Here is a 10,478-nt window from a genome sequence, read left to right as displayed (position 1 = left end):
GCATGATGTGTAATATGTCTAGGTGTAGTAGCATGAGACTTAGCACACATGTCCATAAGCTTATCATTGTTAACCATACATGTTTTCAAGGTTGAATCTAAACAAGATATGTGATGTTTAACCTGACTCAACTCATCATTTTGCATACATGTATTGGACATAGAAGTAGATGAAACATGATCATTTCTAAAAGAATCAAATTCATTTCTAATGCATTCTACTTCTAGCATGGCATTTTCTTTCTCATGAGATAAGCTAGAAATTGATGAGGTTAATTTTTCATTTTCCAAGTTTAACATATCATTGTTTTCTTTAAGATTTTCATTGGGCATAGGGGAAATTGTCTAATTTAGGAGCAACACTAGAATCATAGCCTAAACAAGATGCATCATTCATATCCATAATTTGTAAAAATATGCAAGCAAGATACAAATGCAATCAAAACAAGATTAGCACAAAAATATAACTTGGATCTTTAACTCAAGGCGATTAGACCTTAAATCAAAGAGCACCAAGCTCTGATACCAATTGTTAGACCCTAGAGGGGGGGTGATTAGGGTCTTATGCTAATCTAATCCGATTTAAATGCCAATTAAAATTAATTAATACGTTATCCTAGCAAGTATGAAATACAACAAGATATATGAGCTAGGATAAGCAATATGAATAATGAAATATATCCTATATGATGAACTATATATGCAAGGATATATAAACACAAGGGTAAACAATGTAAACAAGATAGTGGATCATATAAATAATGAGCTATGGACAATGGCGATATAAGATATGAACATAAATATGAAAGAACGCCAAAGCACACTCAAAACAAGCAATATGATCACGGAGTTCGGACCTTCCGTCCTACGTCTCCGCTCCCCACTCCCGGGGAGAAATCCACTATCACAACCGGGTTTTCTACGCTCACCCGAATAACGTTTACACCTCACAGTGTCGGTTTTCAACGCTCACCGAACAACGTCACTCCTCACACTCGGTTTTCTAGTTCACCGAAAACTTCACAACACACTCGGTTTTCTAGCTCACCGAAAACCTTACACCACTCACAATGTAACAAATATAAATTTGTTCTCTACAATAGGTGAGAACTCAATTAAGCACAACTCAATGTTACAATCTCTCACAACCCTAATATACTATGTATGCAAATACAATAAGCTCAAGTGGGTGTGTGTAACAATGAGATAATATAATCAAATCTAAACTCAATATAAAAACTAGCTTTAAAGAATGATAATCAAATAACTAAGCAAATGTAAAGCTAGATAGAGTTTAGAAAACTTCTCCAATAGATGACAAGATGGAGAGATGGAGATTGGAGCCCAAACAAGAAGATGATCTCCTCCACTTGTGAAAACTTCTTCATAAACCAAAACAAACACTAACACACTTAAACCCTTGTTTAAAACTCTTTAAACTTGTTTAAAACATTTCTTAGGTGCCCTTAGAAGTATGAGGGCATGGAGTATATATAGGCTCATGAAACAAGCCCAAAAACCCAAGAAAACCAAGCAAAAAGACAAAATAACGGATATATATAAATTTGGAAAATATAGCCGTTAGCTACAGTAACCAACCTCCCGAGACATTTCCGGTCGACCGGAGTACTGTAGCAGTGTGTAGCTGTTTTGTAAAATCAATTTAAAATAGTAAATGAACTCCAAAAATTATGAAGTTTTGTGGGAATGTTCTAGACATGTAGAATAACATGTCAAAGAAAGAATTTCTGAAATATCTTTTCCCAGTTGAGAGAAATAAATATTTGAACACAAATTTACAGTTTCTGAAAAACTGTTAACATATACGATTTTGTAAAATCAATTGGGCATAGTAAATCAACTCTAAAAATAGTAAACTTTTGAGGGAAGTTTTTAAACATGTAGATGAACATGTCAAAGAAAGAATTTCTTGAATATCACTTCCCATTTATGAAAACTCATCTATTTTGTAAAACATGCACGAACATGCACGAACGAAAAACATGATTTTGTAAATTCCATTAAACATAACAAATCAATTCCAAACTTGATGAAACTTTACGAAATATTTATAAACATGAAAAAAACATGTTAGAAAAAGAATTCTCAAATTGAATTTCCATTTGTGAAAACTCATGTATTTTGCAAGTATGTCCAAAACATGAAAACCTAAAACCATGCATGTATATATATAACTATATATATACATAGAAACCAAATACGTGTGTGTATATTATATTGAGCTTAGAGTATCTAACACACATAATATAAATCCTAAACTAAATTACCCAAGCTTGATTGGTCTTCAATAAGGTCTACTTGGTAATCTCGCGGATGAAGCTTGAACTTGATCTTTAACTTTGAATTGCAAGGCTTCACCGACATTCCGCCAACCTCTGCCAACAGAACTGCCGTCGAAGAATGGAGAAATAGTTTATACTCATATGCTCCATTGGAGTGTTCGGGAAATAGTTTAACCTCATATACCTGTTGGGAGGTAATCAGGTTATTCTTAAGAATATTTTGAGTAATATTCTCCAGAAACTTCCTGTTAAGAATGGAGAAATAGTTTATACTCATATGCTCCATTGGAGTGTTCGGGAAATAGTTTAACCTCATATACCTGTTGGGAGGTAATCAGGTTATTCTTAAGAATATTTTGAGTAATATTCTCCAGAAACTTCCTGTTAAGGGTAGGGAAACAGTTTAGACTCGTGCACCCATTGGAGTAATATGGTCTCTCTTTTTGTTGGTAGAGATGAACCCGAAATCGAAGAGGAAGAATTTTATATTCTATCTCCTGGTCTCTTGTTTGTTGGTAGAGATGAACCCGAAATCGAAGAGGAAGAATTTTATATTCTATCTCCTGGTCTCTTGTTTGTTGGTAGAGATGAACCCAAAATCGGAGAGGAAGAATTTTATATTCTATCTCCTGGTGCAAAGGAAACTCGAAGTGGGATCTCCACTTAGAGAATCTGGAGTGGTTTGAATAATCCTAACAGTCATAAGGTTTGATTATCCAATTCAAAGTTGGACCTTTCGTTCGCAAAATGAATCGAAAGAAGATTTTGGCCGTGGTCCTAACTGTAGTAAGGTTTGACTAAGTGAGAGTTTTGAGACGATCCTAACTGTTTAAATGTTTGATCGCTTGATTTGTGGACCTCTCGTTCATGGAAGGAATCGAGAGGAGATTTTGGTTTTGGTCCTAACTGTTTAAAGGTTTGACCACGATGAAAATTTGAGACGATCCTAACTGTTTAAAGGTTTGATCGTTCAATTTGTGGACCTCTCGTTCATGGAAGGAATCGAGAGGAGATTTTTTCTTTGGTCCTAACTGTTTAAAGGTTTGACCACGATGGAAATTTGAGACGATCCTAACTGTTTAAAGGTTTGATCGTTCAATTTGTGGACCTCTCGTTCATGGAAGGAATCGAGAGGAGATTTTGTCTTTGGTCCTAACTATTTAAAGGTTTGACCAAGTGAGTGTTTTGATACGATCCTAACTGTAGGAAGGTTTGATCGTTCAATTTGTGGACCTCTCGTTCATGGAACGAATTGAGAGGGGATTTTGGTTTTGGTGATAACTGTTTAAAGGTTTGACCAAGATGGGAATTTGAGACGATCCTAACTGTTTAAAGGTTTGATCGTTCAATTTGTGGACCTCTTGTTCATGGAAGGAATCGAGAGGAGATTTTGGTTTTGGTCCTAACTGTTTAAAGGTTTGACCACGATGGAAATTTGAGACGATCCTAACTGTTTAAAGGTTTGATCGTTCAATTTGTGGACCTCTCGTTCATGGAAGGAATCGAGAGGAGATTTTGTCTTTGATCCTAACCGTTTAAAGGTTTGACCAAGTGAGTGTTGTGATGGAAGATTGATCTAAAGGAGTGATCAAATCTCATCTCAACAAAAGAGTATTTGGAAATCACCGTGGGGATGTAGTGTTTATCACCTTGTTTGTAATGATCGGGTTATCCCTAAGAAAATTACATATAGTATTTTTTCGAGAACTTCCCGTTACATGAACCATCCACCCCCAGCTTCCTTTGTGAAACTGGGTCTATCATCATACTGGGTTATCCTTAAGAATATTACATGTAAAAAAAATTCTCTAGGAACTACCCGTCAAGAGTGGGAAACAGTTTAGACTCATATACCTATTGGAGTATCAGATGGCAGTTTAAACTCGTATACCGGTTGGAGGAATGAGAAGCAGTTTATACTCGTATACCATTCGGAGTGACATGAAGAAGCAGTTTATACTCGTATACTCTTCGGAGTTAAGGGAAAACAGTTTATACTCGTGTATCCCATGGAGTTGGGTCGTCTTTACTCGGCTTGTTTCGCCGTTATGACGCCGGAGTCAATTAATGCTTGGATCTTGTTTTTGAGTCCAAAGCAAATATTGGTGGGATGAAGAACCCTTCTGTGGTATGCACAGTAGTTTGGATCTGTAATCATCTTAGTACCTTCTTGATCTTTAATAGGCGGTAGCTCGATTTTGTCATTGGCGAGGAGGTATTCCAATATGGCTGGAGCTTCATCGTCTTCGAAAGAATACTCCTTTTGGAACCTCGGATCGAGAGTCGTGTTCACAGGAATTGTGGATGTCATTGGTTGACTTCTCTCAACTTTCTTTCTTTTAAGAAAGTGTTCAACTTGTTCACCACGTAATTTTAACTCTTTCCAAGTGGTGGATGGTACGACCCCCAGAGCTTCCAGGATATCGATGGAGAGGTTATTGTGGCATGTTTGCAGGATGAACTCCTCTGTAATAGGATCTCTACAATTCTTTGCTTTGCCACGGAAGCTCTTGACAAAATCGTCGACTGACTCTCCATCTTTTTGCTTCTCATCCAAAAGGGTTCCGATTGACACTTCAGTGTCATCATCGAAGAAGTTGCTGAGGAACAAACTTTCTATGTCATCCCAGCAATTGATGCTCCCTGGCTTGAGCCGTCGGTATCAATCGAAAGCGGGCCCACGAAGCGTGCCAACGAATGACCGGATCATTAAAGCCTCATTTCCAGAGATCATGCCCAAATGAGACTTGAAATAAATCAAGTACTGAATCGGCGAACTCTTCCCCTCAAACGGTGTGAAGTTAATCAGACTGAACTTTGCCGGGTACGGTATTGAGTCCCATTCTCTTGGATAGGGACATGGAATACCTGTCCTTTTCACTTCTTGAGCCATCATCAAAGCATTGACTTTGTTTTCAAGCTCTTTCATTTTCTCGTCATCGTCTGTGTCTTCATTCGAAGGACGTTGAGGAGAAGGAGTTAAGCCACCCCCTGTAAGAGGTGCCATTGATCCACCCCTAATATCGTTATTGGGAGGGTGCGTTAAACTACCCCCAGCGTTATTGCTATTGGGGGTGTATCAGCCATAATGACTTCATCCACTTTTGGATCACTATCATTTGCCACATTCTGAGTGTGGCGGCTGGATTCAGATCGCTGACTGGACTCAGGAGGTTGAGGTTGTTGAGTTAGCAACTCTCTCATTTGTTGAATAGCTAACTCCATCTCTGTCTTCATCTCAGTTCTGATTTCTTCACGTTGCTTCGCTAGAGCTTCTTGAAGCATTTGAACAAATTGATCAGAGGTAATCGTGAGTACTTCTCTGGTTTGTCCCGTGCTAGACATTGTATCATCAGAAGCGATTGCAGAACAAGTGTCCGAGAATTCATCCTCCGAGGACGTTCATTCTTGCATTCTTTTGTAATCTCTGCTTCTGATGGCTCCTAATTAGAGTCGAGACATCCTTTGAGCAATTCTTGGATTGACTTTTCCTCTCGGGGAAAAGTCAGGATTTGAGTCACTTGAATGCCGCTTAGACTTTCTTTTATCAGCCACGTTGATGGTGACTTCAGGGAATTCATCATCTTGGGCAGCTGATTTTCTTTTGCGGAAATGTCTCGGCTTAGGCTTCGACCACACAGAGATTCTTCGTGGAATGACTTCTCGTTTGAAACAGTCACATTCTGATAATGTTGCTTTAACGAGTCGCGCACAGGAACAATGAGAGTTTATTTCTCGAATAACTCTCTTTCGAAAATTATTCACAATCCCAACTTGATAATACGATTCATCGGTATGATTGCCAAAAAATCGTATCGTCTGTTGGCATGACCTCCCAGGTATGACGATATCATTTGGTGAATACGTCATCTTCTGGGGGTGTAAAACCTTGTTAGTATTCTCAGGACAATTTATTTTTGTCTTTGAGCGATCCAATGTTATGTCGGGAGTCGCACGTTTAAAACCACCCCCTTGCGGGCATGGAGTCTTAACGGGCTCCGAATGCTGATTTTGCATAAGTCCAGACTTTGGAATCCAAACTTAGCAGATTTTCGGTGGTTCTTTGGCCACCGTTTCCTTCTTCCTTTCTCGTCTTTGTTGTAAGAGAGCACGGGCATGAACAGCGTTTGCACGACGTTTTTGTATACATTCTTTGAGGGTCGAACGAGTCCTTTTGACAATAGTCCATTCCTCCGTCGTGAGTTTAGCAGAGACATGAGTGATTGGTCGTTGCGACAACTGAACCACTCGATGTCTCCTCGACTCTAGGTCCGCATGATAACGAACTCCGTCGGTTTGTTCCAAGGCCTTAGCTATTTAACGAACGCGGCGTTGGCGTTGTCTCTGATGAGCTCTTTTCGTCAATGCCGGCGGGCTTTGATTTAATGGCTCCTTACTTGGAGAAGAGCCATTATGAGCAGAGAGGTTGCGAGTAGAATCCTCAGCACCAATCAGGCAAGAGTCTTCATTTTGTGCCTTCTTTGGCATGGAAGTCTTCTTCAATGGTGAGATCCTCTTGTACTTGCGAGACAATGAAGATCTTGAAGAGGATGATGAGAGATATTCCTCAAACTTAGTTTGGTCGAATTCATATTCGACCATGGATTCAACTAGAATCTTGATCGGCTGCGACACGACAGTCTACAAACGCAGGATCGTTGTTTGGATCGCTGCTTGCGTGGGATCTTTGCCTGTGCCGGGAGCGCTTTGACTCGTGGACCACCAAATCACAGATTCTGATTGAACCGTGAGGGGTTTAATGATTCTTCCTTCGTTTATCGAAGTAAGAATTTGAAGCGAATATCTTATCGATGTAAGATGTTCACTCTTCCAAAGATCAAGTCTGAGCTTAGATCTCTAGGAATCGCCAAAAGCTTCTTGAGGATGTTTGTGAAGAAGGAAGACTCTCTCTCTTGCTCTAATTCACCAAAACTCAAGGCTCTCTGCTCTAATCTCTATGGAAAATGCTCAGCCCCTGTCAATGATGGCCATAGGGGGGTATTTATAGCCTCCTTAGACGATAACTGAAGAAATAGCCGATCAACAATTGCCTCTTTAGACGCGGCAGTTGATGCTGTCGCGGCTAAAGGGCGCGACAGTCGACACTGTCGCGGCCAAAGGGCGCGACAGTCGACACTGCCGCGGCTAAAGGGGCAGTTACACCCACGTTCATACGTGTTTGAAACAGTTCTCCCACGACCTTTAACCACCTTTTTCGTGGTTTAACTGCCTGTCCACGTCAGCACACGTTCTATCTCTGATATGCCGCCACGTGGACTTCAAATAATCATCGATAACTCCCTTAAAACTGCCACAACATTCTTCTTTAATTGCCTGCTGCGTCTTAGCCGCGGCACCATGGGTTGCCGCGCTTCAGCCGCGGCACCATGTACTACCGCGCCCACACGCTGTAGTTTGCATTGTTCTGTGAATTCACATTGTTTTGTGTTGATTCATAGATCCTTTTGCTTCCTTTGGGCTTGTATGATCTCCCATGACTTAGATACTGATGTTTATCACATTCTCTTTGTTTTGAGTGGTATTTGGATGTCTGTAAGCATTTTTTGACGTCTACAGACTCCACTAAAATTGATATTACTGAAGATGTGATTTTGTTAGCTACAGATGATATAAATAGGAGCATGGATGATATGGCTTGTTTGTTCGAGGAAGATCGAAAGAAAGGGGCTTTGGAGGTAACATGTATAAATCGAAGTACACGAATCTGACCTGCATATATTGCAAGAAGAAATGACACATCAAGACCGATTGTTACAAATTGAAGAACAAAAATAAACAAGAAGAGTATGAAGAAAAATCAAAGGAGGACTCCGTAGAAGTTAATATTGCTGAAAATGTGATTTTGTTGGCTACAAATGATATAAACATGAGCATGGATGATTGAATTTTGGATTCAGGTTGTCCCTATCATATGTGCTCCTAATCGGAACTGGTTCACTGCTTATGAAGCTATTGATGGTGGAATTGTTCTTATGGGGAACAACACCTCATGCAAGACTGTTGGGAAATGCACAATTCGGATTATGATGCATGATGGAGCCATCAGGACTTTGACAGATGTTAGGTATATTTCAGGTTTAAGGAAGAGTCTCATCTCTTTGGGCACTCTTGATAGCATTGTGTGTAATTTTTCAGGTGAAGGTGGAGTTCTTAGTGTTACAAAAGGCTCTCTTGTAGTTATGAAAGGAAAGAAGATCGGCAACTTGTATGTTTTGCATGGTTCAATCATTCTCGGCTCGACTGTAGTTGCATCGTCGATGGCAGAAGTTGATATTACCAGATTATGGCATATGAGACTTGGTCATATGAGTGAGCGTGGATTGACCAAGTTGAGTAAGAAGGGTCTTTTATGTGGACAGAGTACAGAAAAATTAGGATTTTGCGAGCATTGCATCTTTGAGAAACAGAAAAGAGTCAGCTTCAGTACGACAGTGCATCGGACTAAATATACTTTGGATTATATCCATTCAGATCTTTGGAGACTGTGATGGTGTTCTCATTTCATCAAAGTGTAACTCAGTGCCATGCAACGAACAAGTGTACTTTTGCGTGCTATGCCCCAATTAACTTGGCGGCCAAAGACCAATAGGGACGACGACTCAGCCGACTTCTCGAGCCGACTTCCCTCCATGTCGACTCAAAAGGAGGTACTTGTCGCCACCTTTTGTCGAAGATGACTCACCTCGAGTCTACTCGACCACTTGATGGCCAAAGACCAATAGAACCGACAACTCAGCCAACTAGTTGAGCCGACATCCCTCCATGTCGACTCGAAAGACGTTACTTCTCGGTGAAGCTAAATGACTATTTTCGTCTTGAGCCTCTCCCCTATGACAATGTGTCAACATCGCATTTAATACTTGACAGATGCTATCATGACTCTAGCCCAGATAGTCTTCATGACTCATCGGATCACGTGGGCCCTGCCACACCGATAATCTCTTCCCATTTAATGCGAAAACGACATTCCCTCCACTCGCTAGTCGACACCTGTAAAGCAAGTACTGACGTGGCCGCCAACACATACTTTGCTATCGCTTCTCTGTGCTCGTCCGAAGTGACCCATTTGCCCTTACCAACTTAGTATAAATATATGTACTATTCTACCTTACAGGAGGCTGGAAATTTGATTTCTAAATCTAAGCCTTAAGCAATCACATGCACAAGAATTCCTAGTTCTTATTTGCCCCACTCAAGTTAATTATCTAACTTGATCGTCGAAGGTACAACGGGAGAACCAAACCTCATCCTCTTATAAATTTCTACTTGTGTAGATTTTTTAGATACCCCAATTCAAGAACTAGATATAAAGTCAGGGAAGAAAATAGCCCCTTCATAAATCTTTAAAAAATTCATCCAAACACGGATATAATTGACTGCGTGATCACTAGAACATCAACATGGACCTTCTCAAGTTGCCTCGAGGGGTGGTAGTTCCAAATATTTATTGACCTTCATTGATGACTACTCCAGGAAGGTTTGGGTCTACTTTTTAAGACATAAATATGAGGTATTTGTGACTTTAAGTAGTGAAAGTCTTTGATTAAGAAGCAGACTGAGAAGCTAATTAAGAGGCTTATAACTGATAATGGCCTTGAGTTTTGTGAAGAAAAATTTAATGAGCTCTGCAAGAAGGAGGGAATCGTTAGACATTGTGCAGTCCCTCGCACGTCGCAACAGAATGGAGTGGCAGAACGTATGAATAGAACCATATTAGAGAAAGTTCGTTGTATAATGTTCAATCCATGTTTAGGTAAGAAATACTGGGCGGAAGCAGTGAATACGACTTGTTACTTAGTGAATCAGTTGCAATCTACTGCTATTAGTTGTAAAGCTCCAGAGGAGGTTTGGTCCGATAAGCCTGCAGATTATTCTAATCTTAGAATATTTGGTTGTCCTGCATATGCACATGTTAGTCAAGGGAAACTTGAGCCGCGAGTGAAGAAGTGCATATTCCTAGGTTATGCATTGGGTGTTAAGGGTTTTAGGTTGTGGTGTCCTGATCCGAAGTCTCCTAAGATTATTATTAGTCGTGATGTTACTTTTAATGAATCTGCTATGTTCCATCAGAAATGGTCATTGGTTTCAGTTGTTGATAAGGCGTGCACTACAAAACATAAGGTGGAGTTAGAAATTCGTGATTCAACTCTTCAGC

This window comes from Asparagus officinalis, chromosome 3, assembly GCF_001876935.1.
Source record: "Asparagus officinalis chromosome 3, Aspof.V1, whole genome shotgun sequence".
NCBI classification, from domain to species: domain Eukaryota; kingdom Viridiplantae; phylum Streptophyta; class Magnoliopsida; order Asparagales; family Asparagaceae; genus Asparagus; species Asparagus officinalis.
Note: the sequence above shows the minus strand (reverse complement) of the source record.